This window comes from Phalangium opilio, unplaced genomic scaffold (assembly GCF_054372755.1).
Source record: "Phalangium opilio isolate 3A_F unplaced genomic scaffold, DU_Popi_V2 ptg000022l_1, whole genome shotgun sequence".
NCBI classification, from domain to species: Eukaryota; Metazoa; Arthropoda; class Arachnida; order Opiliones; family Phalangiidae; genus Phalangium; species Phalangium opilio.
Window position 1 is genome coordinate 3,501,576 of NW_028324154.1, and position 21,774 is coordinate 3,523,349.

Here is a 21,774-nt window from a genome sequence, read left to right on the forward strand (position 1 = left end):
TTATTAATTCGTATTTTCCATTAAAAAACAATATTTTAAATAAGTAAATAAGAGACTGTTGATCAGTGTAATTTATTAAATATGGAAATCTAATGGCTGCAAAATTCGAAAGGAAAATATGCCCCCGAAATTCGTGGCCAGATGATGATGATAAAAAGCACAGTTCAAGATCGCAAATAATGGCGATGCCCGATAATGGAATGCAAGGTGACAGCGGCGACCGCTAATAAAACCGTTTGCTATGCCAAAAATGAGCAAAATCATCCCATAGACCATTTGCCTATCACTAAGAAAAGGGCAGTTGAGATTATGAAGGATAGAGTTCTTTCAAAGCCACTGGATTCTGTTAACAAAGTACGTATCAATACCTTTTTCCGGGTTAGGGTTAGGTAGGTTAGGTTTGGTTAGTAATATTTTATAAATCATCTAACTCATAGGCGTAGAGTTCTATAGGCCCGTGGGGCCCAAGCCCCCCAAAAATTTTAGAAGTGGCCACAGGCCCCTCCAAAAATGTTTCATCCGTAATACCGAAATCATGAAGATAGTGACCTCATAAAAATAATTTTTGCGTTTAACTGACTGTAAAAAACCTTTAAAACCACTACAGAGCAGTGTTTTCCGAACAGAATAGTTTTATTTTGTTCTGTAAAATGTAAACAAAACGACCCAAGGGCTGGGCCATAATAGTAGCCACATCGTTATCTATTTAATTATTCTTACTTCAATAAATTTACTTCTGTTATATTTGTAATAGTGCGACATAAGCAGAAATCTTGAAATTTCTTTATGTTATAATTGTAATAACCCGGTTCCGAAAAGCTTTTGCTTGTAAAATTCCCCACGATTTCTTTGAATGTTGATATAGGGGAGTGGCATTGAAAGCGTGAAATACTTGTAGACGGATGAAAGAAATTTTAAAGGGAGTTTTAAACCTTCCATTTTAAGGCCATATCATAATCCCCTCTCTCTCTCTCTCGCTTGAAACATAGAGCAAATGTGAAACAAACAATGCTTAACCTAATAATGCTTAGATGTACATCATACGATATTAATGAAAAAAGGAGTTTCTAAGAGATTTTTTCCTTTTTGTTGAAAAAGTGAGTTGACCGGTCAAGGCAGCAGCGGCTGGCAGCCTATCCTACTCAGATTGGCTGGTTATCATGGTTTTCACGTCAATTAAATTTAGATACTACAACAATTTCGTTGACCGTTGACACAAATAATGGAAGGGATGAGGGATGGGATTGAAAAGTGCAACTGGTCTTCTGAAAATAACCCGTTTTTATCATGCTTTAGTCTAGTATAGTCAGAAGCCGATTAGGCTTTACACATGAAGTACGTATCATGTGTCATTGTACCTGGAGGAGCTACACGATATTCTCTAAGCTCCTGGGAAAGAACCCCCCCCCTTATGCGGAGGAACATAATTCGGTAAGGCGGCTCCTTCGGATCCTTGCGATCCTTCCGCTTTAAGAACCGATTTACCAGGTACGTAAATTAGGGAACTACTTTAAAAACTGAATATTCTTTAGTTGAAACTATATACACAATACCAAAGATTAATTGGGAGTAAGGCACGAAGACTCAGTTTTTTACGAGGATTTTTTTCTGTTCTCGCGGCTACGGCGAGCCCAGCCGCTGGCGGCTCCGGAATCGGGATAACGCCGATACCTAGCCGAGGCTTAGTGTAGTTTTCGAGTCTACTATTATTCGCAGAGCTATTTTTCTGTTGAAATTAAAAAAATTCTTATAATATTTAGTTGAAGACTTATTAAATGACTCGAAAATTTTCGAAACTTGAGCTTTAAAACGTTTAATATAATATAACGACTAACGAACGATCGCAAATTTGCCTTTCGAGCTTCCCGGATATGTCGCCGGCGAGGTCCCATGCAAGAAAATAGTAATAGCCGTCGCTGATTGGTCAGGCGTTAAAGAGGCTATCTACGGTTAGGGGACTTATGATTGGTTAAAAGTTTTTTTGTTCGTCTGTTTAGTTTTTATGTCATGAAATCTATGGCCAAAGCTATGGAAAAGTGGGACTTACGTACTTTATGTGTAAAGCATAATCCGCTTTTGGAATAATGCGACAAATGTAAGGCCAGGGATACTAGATGCTTTAAGAGAGATTCGAAGGGAGACGGAAATTGCGACAGAGTTATCGGCGTGTCATGCGCAGTACAGTCTACCGGACTTCTAGATTTTAGTGCAATTCAAAGCCAAAATAAGGATGATGGCGGGAGGATGCGAAATCTGAGAGAAATAGGCGCGCTGTGGACGGCTTAGGTCCGGTGGAACGCAAAATATGGGGGAATACTCGGAATAGGAATTAAATTTGTCCTTCATAGGGAAAAACCAGACGGCGTGAGTTATAGATCCCCGTTAAAAAAAACCTCTGTCGCAGTCTCGTCTGAACGTACGTGAAAAGGCTCTAGCTGATCATCTTACTTTAAAAATCTAGTATCCCTGGTAAGGCGCGGCACTGGCCAACTCCATAGAGTAGATAAACAATTTTCAAAATGTTTTTCGAGGCAGAAGTATAAATTAGTCTTAAGGGTTAAGTCGCTCTCATGGTTTCCTAAGTTGGTGATTTTCCCGAGTTTTGAAAGTGGTCTCGAAATTTTTGTAAGGATTTTTGCATTCGCATTGTAATGCGCAAATACGGATAAATTTGTTTTAAAACGGCCTAGATTATCTTACATCCATAGTACATGGATATACTTAATAAATATACTATACAATGTAGTATATTTAAATTTATTACTTAATATTCGTTAGGTATTTATATACATCATATGCATGCATCATGAATGATGCTATCTATGTATTGGTCCAGGCCGGTTGGGCCGGGCCCCACCAAACATTTACGAAACTCTACGCCTATGATCTAACTATGGTACGCCTTTTCCAAAACACTACTGTTATGTTATCTTAGGTTAGGTTAGGTTTGGTTTGGTTAGGTGGACGTCTCTTCCTCTTTGGAGCGGTTTACACTTCAAGTTAGTGTATCCCTTATGGAATGAAACAATAAATAAATAAAACCACCAAATTCTACTCTATTTGAGTCTTTTTGGGTATGCAATATTGGGTTAATTGGAATAGGAGAACTGGGAATTGGGTTGAATGAGGTTTGGGTAAATGGGAATTGGGTGTTTTAAATTGGGTGAAATGGGGGGTAACCATATCTAGTACTTCCTATTCGGCCGAAAACCTGCAGTAACTCGGCGGTTTTTCAAATCAGTCCAATAGGACAAATATCTTTTTGAATGAAACTTAGCGCAAGTTTTAGTAGGAATAAATATGAGGCAATGAGAACCTAGAATAACAACGTTAATTAATCGCAAATTATAATCCAATTGTGTGGATCTCGTGAGATTATGATAAGTTCATTAATGTAGATCATTAGCCAAAATTTAATAATTTAAATAGATGCTAAACGAAATAACCAAATTTAATCTAGCAATTATTAATAATTGATGCAATTGGTCAAAAATTGGTGGCTCTAACTTACAAGCCCCGGTAGAAAAAATATTAAAATGAAAAATTAAATCTGTGTTAAGAAATTGGATCTCGCGAAATTATCCCTTAAATGTATTATAAATTCAACGACTTTTTTACCTTTAAATCTACCAAAAAGCAGTCGATCTACCTTGTAGATTTCGCCAAGGCCCGCCAAGGCCTAAAGCCATTTCCCGCTTTAACCTAAAATTTTGCCCACGCTTGATTTTAAGTCTCGAAAACCCTTTGAACTCGTAAATTGCGACGGGCAATGTGATTACCATGTTCAAATCGCAAACGATGAAGCTGGAGTTGAAAAACAAAGCAGCCATACTAAATAAAAATATGAACGCAGCCATACTAAATAAAAATATGAACGCAGCCAAGGTGCCAGCTAAAAGGTACGGGGAAAAATACTACAAAACTCCGGCGAAAGTTCCGCGAATCTAAGATTGATGGAGGGAAGAGAGGCGGTAAAACTCCGAATGCCCGATTCGGCCGTCTCTTACGGCCGCCGTATGATTAGGATAAGGTGCTTACAGAATACGTTTTATTTTCATTCGGAGAAATTGACTCCGAATGAAAAGATTCTGATCGAAATTCCTCCAAAAGGACCTTAGAGAATAGGGTCCCAGGGGTGTACAATAACTCGCCCAATAGACAATTTTCCAAGGTGTTTTTTCGAAATTCTATTAGCAAGTCTATACTCACATCGAATGCGCTTTCAGGTGGTCAAAAATCATACTCTTTGTCATTTTTGCTTGCCTTTAAAAAACTGAAAATTTTGTCTTTACGTACGCTTCGTATGCAAAACGACGCTGCTTTCGGGAATTAAACGCAAAATATATGGATAGACGACAGGCCAAGAATGAGCTTTACCATTCAGTCGTGGTACGTTTTAGCGCACTATGGCGAAAACCGTGGGTCAGAAATAGAGCAGTATTCGATTAATGTTTCTATATTTGAAAAGGTAAAGCTTTAATCAATAATTTCGCGTGACCCAAAAACGTTTCTTTGTGCGCTTTTATGCCTTCCAATTAAGAACAAAAATCTAGCAATAACCTGTTGTGGTTGGACGTGATTTATTTAGAAAGAAGTTAAACTCTTGAGTTCCGCTTTATTCAACGCAATTGCGTGATACAAATCATTTCTGGGAACCTTTCTTAAAATATTATATTTCAATTATAGCGCGATAAAGAGCAATTTCGAAAGAGCTGTATTTAGTCATGCGAGCAGCGAGCGAGTATTTATACTCGAGAAATGAGTTTGTTTTTTTCACGCAAATAATTTATTGAGTTCGTTGTTTTGGTCCAAATTCATTTTCAATCTCAAAAAATAAATATAATTTGATAACGTATATTGTGTCGGGGACGGTATTTTCTATACTCTGAAGACACTCCCTCGAAATCACCTAATTTGACACCAGAAATATGTGATCCGGAATTCAAAATATCAAATAAATTAGAAATAGGGCGAAACATCATAAAAAAGTTGGCCCAAGGGCTGGGCCTTAATAGTAGCCACATAAATGGCCGTCGAGAGACTTAGCGGGCCCTTAGAAAAATTCACCAACTCATTGGGAGGGAAATTATCTCGGTGCACAGCAGTTATCTGAGAGGCTAAATTAGCCATTCCGTGCACTCGCCAATAGCACTCCAAACACTCATTACTCGTAGCAATTTAGGCACTTTTAAGCCCAAGTATCTTCGTTTTCGTTTAAGATGGAAGTCTGAATTTTAATTAACTAATAGCTCTTAATAGACCTACCTGTAAAATTATAAGTTTGTACCTAATATATTTTACGAAATATCTTAAGTCAAATTGTTCCAATCCTGAAAATTCTAAGGTCCCTCTAGAAGATGTAGAAACCAAAAATTTGTGATTAAATTAGTGTTTAAATTATGAAGTAAAGAAAAAATTTAAAAATATTAAGATTTCTTTAAATGGTTTTTTTGTTCTTACTTTAAAGACCACCTATAACAAGTTGGGAAACCAAAAAAACCTCTCCGAAATAGGAGATTTTTCATAAATTATTAAATAAATATAATTGATATTAATTATTTTAATCGTCATTAGCTTACCTTAATTCTAGTTAAGAAACATTATTCCTAAAATCATTTTAACCATAGCTATTGTTGACGTTTGAATTCAAGCTTATGCCTGTTTAACAATTTTTGAAAATTTAGGGTACAAAAGGCGATTTATTCATAATAAATGATAAGAAAATCCGGAATTGAATGAACTTTTGGTGGAAACCCATTGGGAGGCTAGACGTTTCTCGTAACCCTAGCCAATTACCGCGTACTTCTTAATCCTAACTATGAGAGTAGATTCCAACAATTGCTTTCTGCGAACACGTTTGCTCTGATTTGCCATTTGCGAACACGATAAGAGGCATACACACAGACGTCATCATCACTCGGAGAGGTGAAAAGAAGTGATATTCTAACAAAATGCCTGAAGCGCAAAAATATTGAAAGCTTCGTTTTGGAACTGCTACACCGTATGAGTTCCGAGATCAAATGTGCATCGAAGTTCTACATAAATATTTTTGAATTTTATAGAGTTTATATAAAACACATTGTCACTTGCCCATAGCACAGCAAAAATGAGTCAATAATAACAATATTAAAACCAAGTGATGATATGCATTTACAAAATTTTATTTAAAACTTAGGTCAGTGGCGTAACGACGTTTGTTGGGCCCGCCCGCAGCCCGACATTTAGAGCCTCTTCTTGAGTGTCGAATTTTCAAAAAGTATGAAAGCATCACGAACCTTACTACTTTCCCTTTCATAATTTACAGCAATGCGTATATACGCCGCTCTCAACGAAGATTTCTCGCACGTACATGGCTTACTCCCCTTAAAGGGGAATTTTTGACAGAAATTAAGTATTTTCTTTCTGATTCCTTGTTTTGAAATATGCCCCCTTGAATTTTTTTCTGATTTTTTGAATAGCTAATTATGGTATTAAATAAGAATTGAAGTTTTGTATCCAAAACAGGCATTTGAATTTTAGTTAAGCGACCTACCGACCAATCAGCGCTCGCGATTTATAATAGGCAATCCTCAAGTTAGGAGCTTTAATAATCAGCAGGTTTATGCTTTTGCGTTTCACTAAAACTCAAATTATTCTCATAATCTTATTATATTAAAATGTGGCATGTAGTATTTTGTTGTATATCTGAATGTCTAGTTATTAGCCTTTGGAATGGGAAGATCTGTGTTCTTTGTGACGTTCGAGATTTAGAAAATTAAAAACCCATTTTTACAACTCAGCAGAGTCAAGCTGCAGCACAATTACTATCGTCTACAAACTTTAGCAGACGAAGGACCCCGGGGAGCCACTGGTGACAAGCCCACTCTAAAAAACTCCTTATTTCCAATCCTAGCTTTTCCTATTTGAACTTTAGAAGAATACAGCATATATCTTAATATTCTCTTAACCTCACGGGATTGGCTGATTTGGCTCTATCCCTAAAGAGGTTTTTATTGGCCGGTAGGTAAGTGATCTAAAATGAGACCTATTTTTAAGCCTAACAAATTTAAAAAAAATTAGTTTTCATTGATAAATTTTTTTAAAAATCAGACAAAATTAGAGATTTCATATTTAATTGAAATGAACCAGGAAATGCTAAAAATCAGTTTAATATGACATAGGAAAAATGGTTCCATTTTGTCATCATAAAGCATAAGAACAAGCTGGTCGAAAATAATATTGGGGTCAATAAAAGATAGTTCTAGTTCGGACCTACAAATATTTGCCGCATTCTTTGAAGTAATTTGGACGAAATCTGTAGGCCTGTACTTACTAAGAACGCATTTGGTTACGGTACATACACTAGCGACGGGATCTTCAGTAATTCTAAGAACTACCTCTCCACCATACATGTTAAAATGTTTGTAAAATCTCTCACTTTTTCCTATTATTTCGCAAGAGGGTACGGTGTCAATAGGTGCGGACTGGTCCGTTTCTCCTCCTCCCCATTGTACGTCGATATCATCGTCAGAAAGCGCTTCTTCAGATCCGTGCTTCCTCTCTAAGGTATCGTTCAATAGTGTCTCCTCTGCGGGTGGTCCTTGGTCCGTTCGGTCTAAAAAGTCGGCTATCTCTCTGTTGAAGTCGGCGATTTGAGCTTCTTGTATACCACGCTCAATTTCTTCCTGTCGTTTCGCTAGGCGATCTGCGTATTCAGTTCTTAAGGGATTAGGAATTAGATTCCTTAGGTTTTCCAATTCTTCTATGGTAGCACAGTCCTCTGGTACTCGTGCAACTGTTTTCAATACTCGAGTAAGTCGAGGCAAGCTTGATTATTATTTAAGTCATCCTGTACTACGAGTTGTGGTAGAGTCTGAGGTCCGTACAACGGATCTATTCGCAGATAGGCGCATAGGAAAAAATAAAACTCGTAAATTAAACGTAACGGCCAGGTTTTTTTATAGTAGAGGCATTTAAATAAAATCCTTTAACTTTGATAATGTTAGTTTTAGTGCCTGTTTTAGGGTCGAGAATGTCCATAGAATAGTTCTTTGGTCCAGCGCTCCCCATTCACAAATATAGGCATCTGGTCCATAGGATTCTAATTCATTTTTGAGCTCGCCTAAATAATCACCTGTGGGTAGCAAATGAGCGCCGTCTGGCGAAAGGTACACTAAACTATCTGTGTCATAATAAAAACAAAGGTCACCGACCTTTTCAAGATGTTTTAGTAAATGTAATCGCGCCATAGCTGTTGTGTAACAAGCGATAACTACGTTTGTGTGTTTGTGCACAATCTCGTTTTCTAGAATGTGTTCGTACTTTACTAGTATGGTGTTTTCGTTGATTGTTAGTAAACTTTTAACCTCCAAGTCGGGATTTAATATTAATCTATACAATTTGTTGGCATCTTTGATTATTTCGGTAGAGGTGTGCCTTGTTTTCTGGCCAAATTTGCCCCAAAAAGAGTTGAGCATAAGTTTGCTAAGACATCTGAGACCTTCATTTTTCTCTACTTTAGTGATATCCAGCTCTACACCCTCTTCGTCTTTGAAACTTTTGACATACTTTTCCTTATCTTCTTGAGTCTGGCAATCTGCTGGAAAGCCGCTAGCTAGGGTTTTATACTCTAAAAAGGTATTAACATAATCTTTAAACAGTCCTCCCTGTTTTGTTTTGGGGTCGTACTGTGTCACTTTGTATGACCAAGCCTCGTACATTCGTGTGATTGTGTAACCATTCTCTACTGCATGACGTAACTCGTCGACAACCCATGTACCTCTCAATTCTCTTTGTTCCGTAGTATGTCCACAATCACCTTGAAACTGGGTTTTACAACAGGTGTAGCATAATGGAAATGTTAATTTTCCATTAATACGAGCGGGCAGAACGGGATGAATTAGGTTTTGGGCCGGTAATACGTCGCATTTTAGAAGACCATCAAACGAAAATATGTCTGGAAAGTTGTCTAATATGATATCAGGATGTCCTATAGGTATCTTGGAGGTTTTGTTAATGAAAGGGTATAAACTTGTGAAATCAACGTAATGAATGCGCTCTGATCCTGCTGTTTTATGGTATAGTTTTGTAGCGCAACATCTTCCACCGAAGAATGCATCACGGGGGTCTAATCTTTTTACTATTGTAGGCTTAATGTCATTACATTTTAAAAACTCTATTATTTGTGGTTTATTTACTTTTTCCTTCTGCCATTCACACTCCCATTTGACATTTACTTTATAGTTGAGTGATTCTAGCTTGGTCAACACGTTCATGCTACTATTATATATAGAATTCAAAGATTGCGTAGGGTCTCCGTGCAAAGGCTTGTTTCGGTTTAAGGGAAAGTGTATTTTACACCCATGATAGAAACACCCCCAGTATTCGAATATTTCCTGGTTGATTTCACAAAATCCGTCTACTCCAAGTTTTTGGATTCTGGTTTCTTTCCCTCTAAAGGAGGATTCGATAGATATATTTCGTTTGTGTGCGGTCCACTCAAGCCACTCCATAGCCCCTATTGACTGATTTTCACTAAGTCTATAACAGTTTTCCGGTATGATACCTATAGTATTGGGTTTAAGATAATTTCGGCGAAACACGTGAGAGCACACGCCAGGAAGAGTAATTGCGCCGCAATTAAATGGATCAACGCCTGTTACTTTAAAGAGTAGCGTACGAAACGTTATACATCCTAGGAATAGTAAAATTGTGTCATTCTCACAATAATAATTGAGTTCCTTCACAAAGTCGAAACCTTTACCTTTACTATCTTCGGAGCTATGTCATTTTAAGAAGGCATCTAAATTTTTCCTTGTAAAATATTGACAACCATACGCTTCGATAGGGGGGAGATTAGTTTCTATAACATAGTTGGTTTCATTCGGTCTATTTACATCAAAATTGCGTTCTACTACATTGAATAAAAAATGTGGGAAATACCCTTTGGCTTCGTTGGGTATACCAAAAGTAGCGGGGAACTTTGCTTAAGCTACAGGGATGAAATTATAAGAATCCAGAAAAAGCAAATTAAACAATTTCAATTCTTAAATTCGAGTTCCGTTAATTTTCAAAGACGGACCGAATTTTTATCTCTATTTATGATTTCTCGAATTAGTAACTGATTATCATAATTACTACCAAAATGTGACAGTATGATGACGTTCTTAACGGCATGCAATTGCATTAAATAATCTAAAAATAAAGCTATAGGATTACCGCCTGAAAATTGTTGTTTACGCTTACCAAACTGACTACACATAATACAGTTAAAATTTAGGAACCTTTCATCTATACAATGCTCACACACGGTTATGCTGACTAACAGGATAGCCTGGTGTTCGTAGGCTCCTAACTTTTCCTGACAAACCTTCGTTTGCACGCTTTCTATATCAAAGAAAATGTACATAAGGTTTGGCTGATTAGGTTTAGGTTTCTTAACGGATGGCACTTTCAGAGGTTTGTCTGTAATAACCTGGATATAACACAAATGATTGCTCGGCTGATATTTCTTACAGACCTGACAATATATCTCCCCACACGTATGCATCTCGGTTCTTCGGGAAAAATCAATAATATTTAAAGTCTTTACAGTGAAAAAGACGCTCACAGAGGGATTTTTTGTCGCTGGAAGATGCTAAGTGGCTTTGATAGCATTCATCGCCTTAGAATTTTCGCAAACAAGACCCACAAGCTATCTTGGGGCCTTGGCAGATAGTGGGTCTCATGCAACTAAAACAAAAGTCATTACATTTATGCGATTGTATTCGCCAATAGGGTACGAGACATTTTTCACAGAATCGGTCGTGATTAAAAAGTGGTCTTAATTTTGTAATAACGTTATAATAGTTATTTACATTCAATAAAAAGAGGCGGGGCCTAGTATCATCGGGGTTGTTTTCACCTAAAATCAAGATAGGAACGCTAGTTTCGAATTTGTACACGAAAATCGAATACTGACTTAAATAAATTTTGAACCTTTCAAAAGACTCAGCCGTCCCACACTCACTAGCCCTTACTCCGGCCATACAACATAGTTCTAAAGCAGATTCTTTCTGCATTTTGTTTTCATCTCTAGATTTAGATATTTATTCGTAATGGCTCATTATGGTCTTGTCTTCGGTTGTATCATTAGCATAAGCTCTATGGGCTATAGCCACACAAAGGGATCGGGCTAGGCATAGGATATCAGAATTGACTATACGTACAATACATAGTCTATCTTTACAGAATAGATTAAAAGGTTTAATCCCTCGGGCTACAGAGCGCCCTTTACCCTCCGGTATTCTTACAATGCTAAAAATCAGTTTAATATGACATAGGAAAAATGGTTCCATTTTGTCATCATAAAGCATAAGAACAAGCTGGTCGAAAATAATATTGGGGTCAATAAAAGATAGTTCTAGTTCGGACCTACAAATATTTGCCGCATTCTTTAAAGTAATTTGGACGAAATCTGTAGGCCTGTACTTACTAAGAACGCATTTGGTTACGGTGTATGCACTAGCGACGGGATCTTCAGTAATTCTAAGAACTACCTCTCCACCATACATGTTAAAATGTTTGTAAAATCTCTCACTTTTTCCTATTATTTCGCAAGAGGGTACGGTGTCAATAGGTGCGGACTGGTCCGTTTCTCCTCCTCCCCATTGTACGTCGATATCATCGTCAGAAAGCGCTTCTTCAGATCCGTGCTTCATCTCTAAGGTATCGTTCAATAGTGTCTCCTCTGCGGGTGGTCCTTGGTCCGTTCGGTCTAAAAAGTCGGCTATCTCTCTGTTGAAGTCGGCGATTTGAGCTTCTTGTATACCACGCTCAATTTCTTCCTGTCGTTTCGCTAGGCGATCTGCGTATTCAGTTCTTAAGGGATTAGGAATTAGATTCCTTAGGTTTTCCAATTCTTCTATGGTAGCACAGTCCTCTGGTACTCGTGCAACTGTTTTCAATACTCGAGTAAGTCGAGGCAAGCTTGATTATTATTTAAGTCATCCTGTACTACGAGTTGTGGTAGAGTCTGAGGTCCGTACAACGGATCTATTCGCAGATAGGCGCATAGGAAAAAATAAAACTCGTAAATTAAACGTAACGGCCAGGTTTTTTTATAGTTAGTTCGTTCAAAGTTGTACGGAGAGTTTTATAGTTAGTTCGTTCAAAGTTGTACGGAGAGTTTTATAGTTAGTTCGTTCAAAGTTGTACGGAGAGTTTTATAGTTAGTTCGTTCAAAGTTGTACGGAGAGTTTTATAGTTAGTTCGTTCAAAGTTGTACGGAGAGTTTTATAGTTAGTTCGTTCAAAGTTGTACGGAGAGTTTTATAGTTAGTTCGTTCAAAGTTGTACGGAGAGTTTCAAGATCCATGTTTAACTTTCGGTGTTTGAAGATCTACTGTGTATTTTGATCCTTTCCTCAGCCGGTTTTATACTAAATTTCTTAATAGAAACGCCCATATTCCTCAATCATTTAACAATGTCCTGATTTATTGCCTCCTCAATCACCAGATGTTTTCTCACAATGCATTTCTGACACACGCATGTTAATAGTTTACCGATTTTATAACAAAATAACGTTGGATTTGCTTTATGTCAAATAAATTGTCAACAAAAGAGGGGCCTATAAATAGAATTTTGTTACAAACACAGGCTATAAGGGACAATACTCAATTGCGGGTGATAAATAAAAACATGGTGTGTAAAACGTTTCTAGTGATTCTCAATTGTGAATATAGCCTTTGTTATCTTCATGTCTGTTAAATAATAACGTTCCTAATTTCTCTAATAGGTCATAAAATCATTGTACATTTTTCAAAAAAAATGCTACCTTAAGCCAACGAAATTTCTTAATAGACACGCCTACATTATTCAATCGTTTAACAATAGCCTGATTAATTGCTTGATCTTATCAGTCAACGGATGTTTTTCTCACTATGCATTTTCGGACACACGCCTGTTAATAGTTTACCGATTTTATAGTAAAAGAACGTTGGATTTGCTTTATGTCAAATAAATTGTCAAGAAAAGAGTGGGATATAAATAGTTTTTTGTTACAAACACTGCAAATAAGGGACAATACTTTATTGGGGTAATAAATAAAAAACATGGTGTGTAAAGCGTTTTGAGAGATTCTCAATTGTGAAAATATCCTTTGTTATATTCACATTGTACACTTTTCAAAAAAATTCTACCTTAAGTTGTGTAGGCGAGAAGTCAGCCTACTCAATTAAAAAAGAAATGAATGAATGAAGTAAATTCCAATGATAACAAATGGTTCGGCCAACCCCCCAAATCCCTTGCCTGAACGTGTTTACGGAATAGGCAATAAAATATTTTTAATCATTCATCAACCCGGTAGCAACTAGACATTTAAATATATTATATTTAATTCCTTAAGAGGCTAAATTTCTAAACTTTTAAAGAAGAGACAGTGCCCACTGAGCTAGTATTCGTTATGAAAATGTTCACTAACGGAATGAAATTCTCAAAACAAGTCGTATAGCAAACATTTGGCGTCTTTCGCATGGATTAGAACAAAAGACCTTTCTCCAGCGATGTGTATACAAAAGTCGTATAAAAAGATTTAAACGTGTATAATACCGAAATGAGATTGATTGGGATGATTTCAGAGTACAATGGTAATTTTCGCTACTGGCTAGTATAGTGATAGACTATAATATCTTTAATAAAGAACACAATTGATTGTGAAAGGTTTGTAAATAAAGAAAGCTAAACCTAGAGCAATTTGGTCCTATATGGACAAAGAATTCTAGTGGTCCAAAATGAAAATATGGATCCGCCTGAAAAGGGAATAAGACTTTGGAGCACTGAATTATAAAAATATTAACCCGCATCATGTGGACGTTATAGTCAAGGTATTTCTCTTATCATTCAGTAATAAAAACGGCACACATGTTTCGTCTTCTAACGTTCATTTGTAAACCCTAAATAAATAAACCTGTTAATCCCAGTAAAAAGATGTAAAAAATCAGAGACTTTGTGAGAATGACTAAAACAAACAAGGATTTGGGCATGATTTTTCTACCAAAGTATTCTTAATCTCGTCAAAGTTCTATATAGGCGTAAATATCTGTAAATGTTTTACTACCCAACTTGTTAACAATGTTGAACCCCCAGCTATTTAAGATCGGCTTAAGAGACTTCATCGAGCGTGAAAAACACAATATATTGTATGGTTTGCGATAAAAAGTTTAAAAAATGTACTTTTTTTACAAATGTTTTGTTTAATCCTAGATTGATACAGCGTTTACTTGAGATGTAAGCATTGAAAGTTTTTGATTTAGCTGACAGATTGAAGGTAAAATGGGGTATTTAGGATAGCTTTGTTACATTATTTGATACGTTAAAGATGATCAAAGAGCGTTATTTCCTTTAAAAAAAGAACGAAATTAGTCTCCTAGTCTATAGTTCTGGAAAAATACTCATATATTTTCATGGTTTCGGTTAACGCACCAAAAACATCTTGAATTTGTTGAGACTTGTCAGGATAATGGCTTCGGGGCAAACCCCTCGAATGAACTAAATGTTTCGTGGTAGGAAGAGTCACCAGCTAACAAAGCAATAAATCACAAAATAAATTCCATTCATAACAAAACAACTGGTTCGACCATGCCCCTAAACCCATAAAGACACGTCTTTATAGAAAAATAAAAACGGATGGGGATAAATCCTTTTGTTATGGATCAAGTTCGACCTCTTCCCCCTAACCCCCTTTTAATATTATAAAACCAAATGGGTGGTTAAATTAAAGAAAGGACAATAAATTCCAATGTAACTAAAAAAAATCTATGAGCATCAGACAACAATCGAGGGAAGCACCACCCTAAAGTCAATTTCTGAACGTCTCAAGAATAAGCGACCCTAACCACTAATACTAGTGTTATCATATTAAATTTAGTCAAAGCAGGCGTCAAATTTTGTAACTATTGATGTAAAAACCAGTATTTTTCATGATATTCAAATGTATTATTAAGGAACATTTTTAATGACGTAACTGAATGTTTAAATTTAACCATTTCGTAAGATTTCTCTCTTTTGTTAGTTCATTTGTACGTTTCTGTTTGTAACATTCCCCGTTTGTATATACTCTCGTATTGTATCTAGACTCTTGTGCCATGGAGGGTGGTCGTACCCAAGCCCTGGCGGCTTCACGACCCTATCCCTCGAGCCTTATTAAATAAATAAATAAATAAATTGCAACGATAAGAGTAAAGCTCGTTTTGAAGTATAGAAAATTAAATTCCTTAAGTCTGCAACACCATCTAGTTATATATTGAAATTAACGATTCTGAAATAAATGAAAATATGCTTTTCATCGAATCATTTTGATAAATATTGCGAAAATCATCGCAACGTTTTTAGTCATGTGAACTGTTTTTCAAATGACTCGTTTCGTCATTTTAAGGCAACTAAAGAAACAAAGTGAGTTGGATTAACTGAAGTCAGTACTTTTTCAAATTTTGTATGCAATTCTTTGGGGAATTTAGGAAACCCAAATAAGCATTTTTATATGTTAGAAAAATGTTGCGTACAATATTTCCTTTTATTGCTAAAAATCCACGATTCATGCACTGGCATAAGCTAAATGACACTCTGTGTTGTACTTTGAACTTTTCGCTGGTTCTATATTCTGTTTTAGTATATAGGGATGTATGTCTTTTCTAAAGGTGTTAGTTAAAATCTGTGTTTTTCCCTAGAACAGTGTAAATAGCAGTGAAATTCTAGTGTGAAACTATGTAAATGATTCGGTATTGTAAACATATACAATACTCGTGCTCGAATTGATTGACGTTTCCCTAGAAATATTTTGGTTAATTAGCTTAGTCTTTGTTAAAGTAAAAGGTTGCTATACTAGTTTCTGCGAAGAGGTAACAAATTTTTATTTAAATAGAAAAAAATTGGTGGAATTTTGCAAAATCAAAAGTGTTTTTGGTGAAACATAGCAGGGTTGGCACGCTGGTATCCAGTCCGGTTCTATCCACCTGGATTAAACCGGTTTAAACCACGTTGAAAAATCCAGTGGATTTTTCAAAAAATATAATAATAGAGTCCAGCGCAGGCACCATAAAGTGAGATGGAAGGAAAAGTTTGACCAACACCTCTTTATTTCATCGAAATGGTCCATTCCCATATATTGTGGCTTATTTTGACGCACCCTCCTCCCACTGCCCTACCCGAAACTCGTGAGACTGAGTTGAATTTTTCGCAACGCTAAATTGGATGGTCGGACCGCGCGTTTAGAAAAGTCTTTATCAGATTACAAAAAACCCTACCCGGGCCCGACCCTGCCCTATTGAAGATCACAAAGAACCTACCCGGGCCCGACCCTGCCCCATTAAAGATCACAAAAAATCCTACCCGGGCCCAACCCTGCCCCATTGAATATCACAAAAAAGCGTACCTGGGTTCGACCCTGCCCTTTTGAAGATAATAAGAATGTCTACCCGGGTAGACAGTATGAAAACCCTACCCGACCCGACCAGTTTTAAGCAATTTTCTAATCCAACCTAGGATTTTTTTGACCCGATATAGATCGGGTTGGATTGAAAAATCCCGATTAAATCAGGGGCCCTACTCATCTGTAGGGAAATGTCTATAGTTTTATCATCTTTTATGTACAATAAAAATGATTCTCAATCAGAGGGCCTAGTAGAAGACAACTATCGCACTGATTGTAAAAAGAAGAGCTAAAATTAAGCACTAGAGAGTATTTAAAAAAGTCGGATAAAACCAATAAAATCCGGTTTAAACCAGCAAAAAAACCATACCAGTGGCTTTTTCAAGAAAAATCCGGATTTTTGCCAACCCTGAAACATAGAGTAATTTTGATAAATTGAGCTAAAATTAATCGAAACGTTTTTAATCAATTGAACTGTTTTTGAAATGACTGGTTTCGTGTTGCTAAAATGCAATGTACATGACTGTTTTCGTTTCGGTGGATTATTCATTTCCCCATGTATTCCTATGGGATTTTAGGAATTTTAAATTATCGTTTTCGTGTCGGTCAATTGTACCGTAGTTGATCAAAAACGTTTCGATTGTTTTTTACTTCTAACACGAAACGCGTTGTGAATGATGCTTCTTTCAATACCGTTTTACGTTTTCCACGAATTTTTGATTACGTTGCCGATAATTTTGATAAATATAGTACGTTTAGGTTAATGTTTCGGTTTAATGATATATTGCCTTTCTGTTGACGCAACGGAAACATCTTAAACTTGTTGAGACTTGTCCTAATAATGCCCTCGGGGCAACCACCTGTAATCAATTAAATGCTTGAACCCCCTTGTAGGATGTGTCACCGCCCCTCTCAATGACATAAACTTGGACATAACACATTTGTGTGAGTTATAAATCACTCTAAATATAAATTCCATTGATTCAATACAAATGGTTCGACCCCCCCTCCCAAAAGCCATTAAGACACGCCTGGACATGTTTACGTATAAATAAAAACTAGATGGGGATAAAAATTTAAGCCCCCCCCCCTTTAATAAAACATGGTGGGTGGTCCAATTAATGAAAAATAAATTACATTGATAGCAATGCAAGGAATCTAGTGGCACTGCCAGGCCCCCCCTCCCAAAGCCCTTTAGACACGTTTTAACGTGCTTACGTATAAATAGAATCAGATGGGAATAAATTCTTTTGTTATGAATCAAGTTCTACCTCATCCCCCCTTAATGTCATATAATATATATATATCTGTTGGGTGTCCAAAAGGGAATTTTGTAAACTATAGAGAGTCATTTCACTTCCGAACTCTGGAGAGAAAGGTTGTTGACAAGGTTTGTAACAAATCATGTGTTACGTAATATGCATTTCTTTTTTGGTAAAAATATCCCTTAAAATGTGTGCTAAAAAGAAAATATATGAAATAGTCTAGCCATATTCGAGTATACTTGAGTTAGGATCAGCATTTTATGATATTTTATAGTAATATTTGTTCATTTTAACTAATTACCAGCTATCAAGTTGTGTAAAAACTGCCGTATTTCTTCTTTTTTGATACTAAAATGTACTATTGTTCTAACCCAGTAACTCAATAACCAATACACAAAAGGAGTACACCTAGAACATCATCGTAGCTTAATTTGTACCCTTTTCAATAAACTACGTAGAGCTTATCTCAATTAAAACTAGTTCTTTAGTATGACATAAACATACATGGAGATACCTCAAAATCATAAAGAGAATAGCATTACAGGATGGTGTAGAAAGGGCCTACAGAACCTAAAGAATTACCAATAAATCATTCCCTAAATGTACACAATATCCTACAATACCACTATGGACACTGAATGTAGTCACCATCGACAAGTCACGTGACTTCATACCGATACACCAAAAATAAATTCAAATTTCCCGCCAACAATATCACTTGGTACGTGCCGTCCCCCCCCCAACCATATTTTCCCCCTTCAGGCACGGTACCATCTAGAGGAACGAGATAGATAGAAAAGGGGGGGCAACAAATGGGGCTACACTCTCTGTGGCGTAACCTTGCCTACTTTTAACACCATTAAACTAAGTAGTAATATTAGAGACCAACAGATTTCCTAAAAAAGATGTTAAAAAGCACTATAAATGGTGCATAAATGCCTAATATTTCCTTATTACTTGCAAATAATTTTTGTAAATGGCGTGAATTTATCATAAAGATGGTGTTGAAGTACACCATAAATGGTGTCATTTTTGGCACCGCAAAAAACAGCTTATATGGTGTAAGAATGCACCATTATTTTTTACAGTGTAGTGTCAACGTGAAGTTGTTGAGTCTGAGTGTTTGTTCGGGAGTCCTTTTTCGGTCGGGAAACCCGCCAACGGCAATTGTCGGCAGTGTGCCCCGTTCTCTGGCAAGACGTGCACCTTAATTTTCTTTGAGGTTTTTGGCATTCAATTGGCATATGTCCGTACTCCAGGCAATTGAAACATAAGAATTCACCTTTCGAGTTTCGGCTAGGTTTATAGGCAGTTCTTTGTCGATCGTTCGTTTCTGGTGTTTGTCGTTCAAAAGTGCGTTCGGATTTCGTTACGTGCTTCGTTCGTTCGTTAAGGTGAAAGTTCGTTCGACTTTTCTTCGTCAAAGCCCGTCGTTCTTCTATTTGACTGATGCTCTGTAGTAGTTCGTGCGCTGATTCAAAGTTTCGCGCGCTTAACGCTGTGGCCATATTCTCATCGTTTAAACCAGCTATAAGGTATTCAATCATTGTTTCGTCATCAAGTCCTGCTCTTCGAGCTTTTGCCACTTTATCGTGAAAGTAATCCTCCAATCGTTCAGAGGGGCCTCGTACTCTGCGTTCCATTTCCTTCATTAAGTGCATGGTTCCTTTTGTGGCTGGAAACCATTTCGTCAGCAGATCTTTCCATTCAGGCCACGTATGGGTGACTGTATCGAGGCTTTCAAACCATATTTTAGCGGTCCCTCTCAATTTAGGCAGTGCGTATCGTATTTTATCTCTATCGTCCCACACGTACGTTTCGGCCAGTTGTTCGACCTTCCTCAGCCACATTGTAACGGTCTGCTGGGGTTGTTGCGGATCAAATTCCGGAACTAACTTTTCGGCATCGTGCATTTGCCGCGCTTGTGGCACCACTTGTTGTACTTGCAAAGCTGCCGCTACAGCTGCTTGGATAGCTTGATTGAGAGCAGCTATCGGAATGAAATCGGGCGGTACTTCGTTCACGCCGTGCCTTGCGTTCGCTCTGTGACGGCGGGCGTTCTCTCTTCTGCGGTGGTCTACGTTCGGATTATATGCGGGATCTCGAAAATCATCCCGTTCGCTGCCGCTTTCATCGGAGTAGTCGCTTCCCCTGTCAGACGCTCTGTCGCTCCCTCTGTCGGACGTTCTGTCGCCTTCCCTGTTACCTTCACCACCTTCAGCCATTTCGAAAATAGGATCTTGCACGTTCTCTCCTAGATTTCCCGTTCTTGGGGTGGGGTTGTCGTTCTGTGAAGGCGCGACGTTTTCGTTCACGTTGGGCGTGACCCTCTCGGACAATACTTCGTTTTGGGGTTTAGGATGCTCAATTATAGAGGTCTGCTTACGGTTGCTTCATTCGCTCGTCGTACTTTTTTGAGTAGTTTCTTCGTTCTGGTTTTGGGGCTAGTTCCCTCGTACCTACCCTAGAGACGGTTTCGCCCTCCACCTTCGGTCCTTTTGGCGGGCGTTACAAACTCGTACAAAAAATATAACGTAAATAACATAAGGTAAAAAAAGAAAGTATACGAAAACGTTAATATTAGAATATACCTGGTAGTACTGGTATGAAACTGAGAAAGCGAAAGCGCTGGTATTTTTCAACCACATACAATTTTTTGACGTCTGGACTTAGAAATGGACGTTTAGTATTCTAGGAGAGCGGTCGCTCTCTTAGATAAGACCTGATACTCCCTCTAATGCTAAAGGAGGGTTTTTTGATTGACCGTAACTTTTTTCGTATTGTGTTTGCAGCTTTGAAATTTTGCCAGTGAACTAAAATTCGGGCCCTAATTTTGTGGTTAAAATTTCAAAGAGATCCAACTAATAGTTAATTCTATAAAGAAAAAAGTTGTTAAGGGTGGTTTTAGAATCCATAAAATTAATCAGACATTTGGTGAAAGATACTATATTGTTCCATAGAGATAACATGGGATTTTATTGAAAAATGACCTTAATTGGGATCGTGTATAAAGAAAACTATTCATTCGTTACGTTTGGGAACCACCTTAAATTAAAGATAACAGTCCATAGATGTGCCTTCCCTTAGTTTCATTAAGATAAATTAAGTTTAAGTATTGATTTTTATCATTATTAACACATACTTTGACTTACGTTGTTTTGGGTATTGGAATTACGGCGTTTTACCACTGTTAGAGACAAGCATTTTAGCCCTCATTTTTTATATTGGACTTACGGCGTTTGTGTCGTGATTCACGCCGTTAGCGGGATATTAAGCAAGAAAAACATGGCGTTTGAGCTGTCGGTTAAAATTAAAATTTTGGATTTGGAATTAAACTGGAGGCTAATTACGTATGATTTTTATTGTTTTCACAACAAAAAACGTCAATGAAATTTACTAAAATTAATTTTAAATTTAAAAGCAGACAGAATATTTTATTATTAACGAATTTCGCTAAGCTAATTTCGTTAAGCCTCGGTCAAGGTAGCGTTGCCGTTATGTTGTCTGTTGATGTTATAGGAATAGGCAACATTAACTTCGGTTGAGATAAAAGCTAGACAATACGAATACTGTTGGTATGTTCAAATTAATTATTAATCTTACTGGTAGATCAATTAATTACTACATTATTATCTGTGACAGCTAGGACACATCAATCAGCTGTAGTGGTAAATTTTACACCTTGATGATGAACCCTCCGCTGGCTGAATGCTAGCGACAACTTTTCAAGGGAAATAATGACAAACAGAACTGTATATAGTCTTTCATTTAATAACATTCTATATTTGCATTATTTAAATTTAAATTTTGTATTAAACGTGCAAAAGATTGCTGTTCATTGGTTCTCTAACATGTTTTCTTAATTTTCGACATACTAACGTAGCTTTTGTATTTTGAGGGCGCGTTTTTTTTTAAAGGCGTTTATAACACGATGTATAGTTAAAATTATATTTATTTTGGTTTATGTTTAATGTGTAACACACTGTTCAGTGTTACAGTAGTTCTGCAACTAAGCCTTCAAAGTTTCTGAAATTATTGTAGGTAAATATCAAAGAAACGAAAGTGTTCATTTTCAAAAATTGTTTCAAACTAACACTCACAGGTCTTGGTTCTGGTTTTAAGGGGA

General features: G+C 37.0%; 1 long non-coding RNA gene across 1 annotated transcript; it reads left to right on the forward strand.

Moving 5' to 3' along the window:
- Positions 1-20,709: 20,709 nt before the first annotated feature.
- Positions 20,710-21,498, forward strand: LOC149695156 (uncharacterized). The gene is made up of 2 exons (XR_016382524.1): positions 20,710-21,223; positions 21,291-21,498. It is a non-coding gene; the product is annotated as an uncharacterized LOC149695156 (long non-coding RNA).
- The last annotated feature ends 276 nt before the right edge of the window (positions 21,499-21,774 follow it).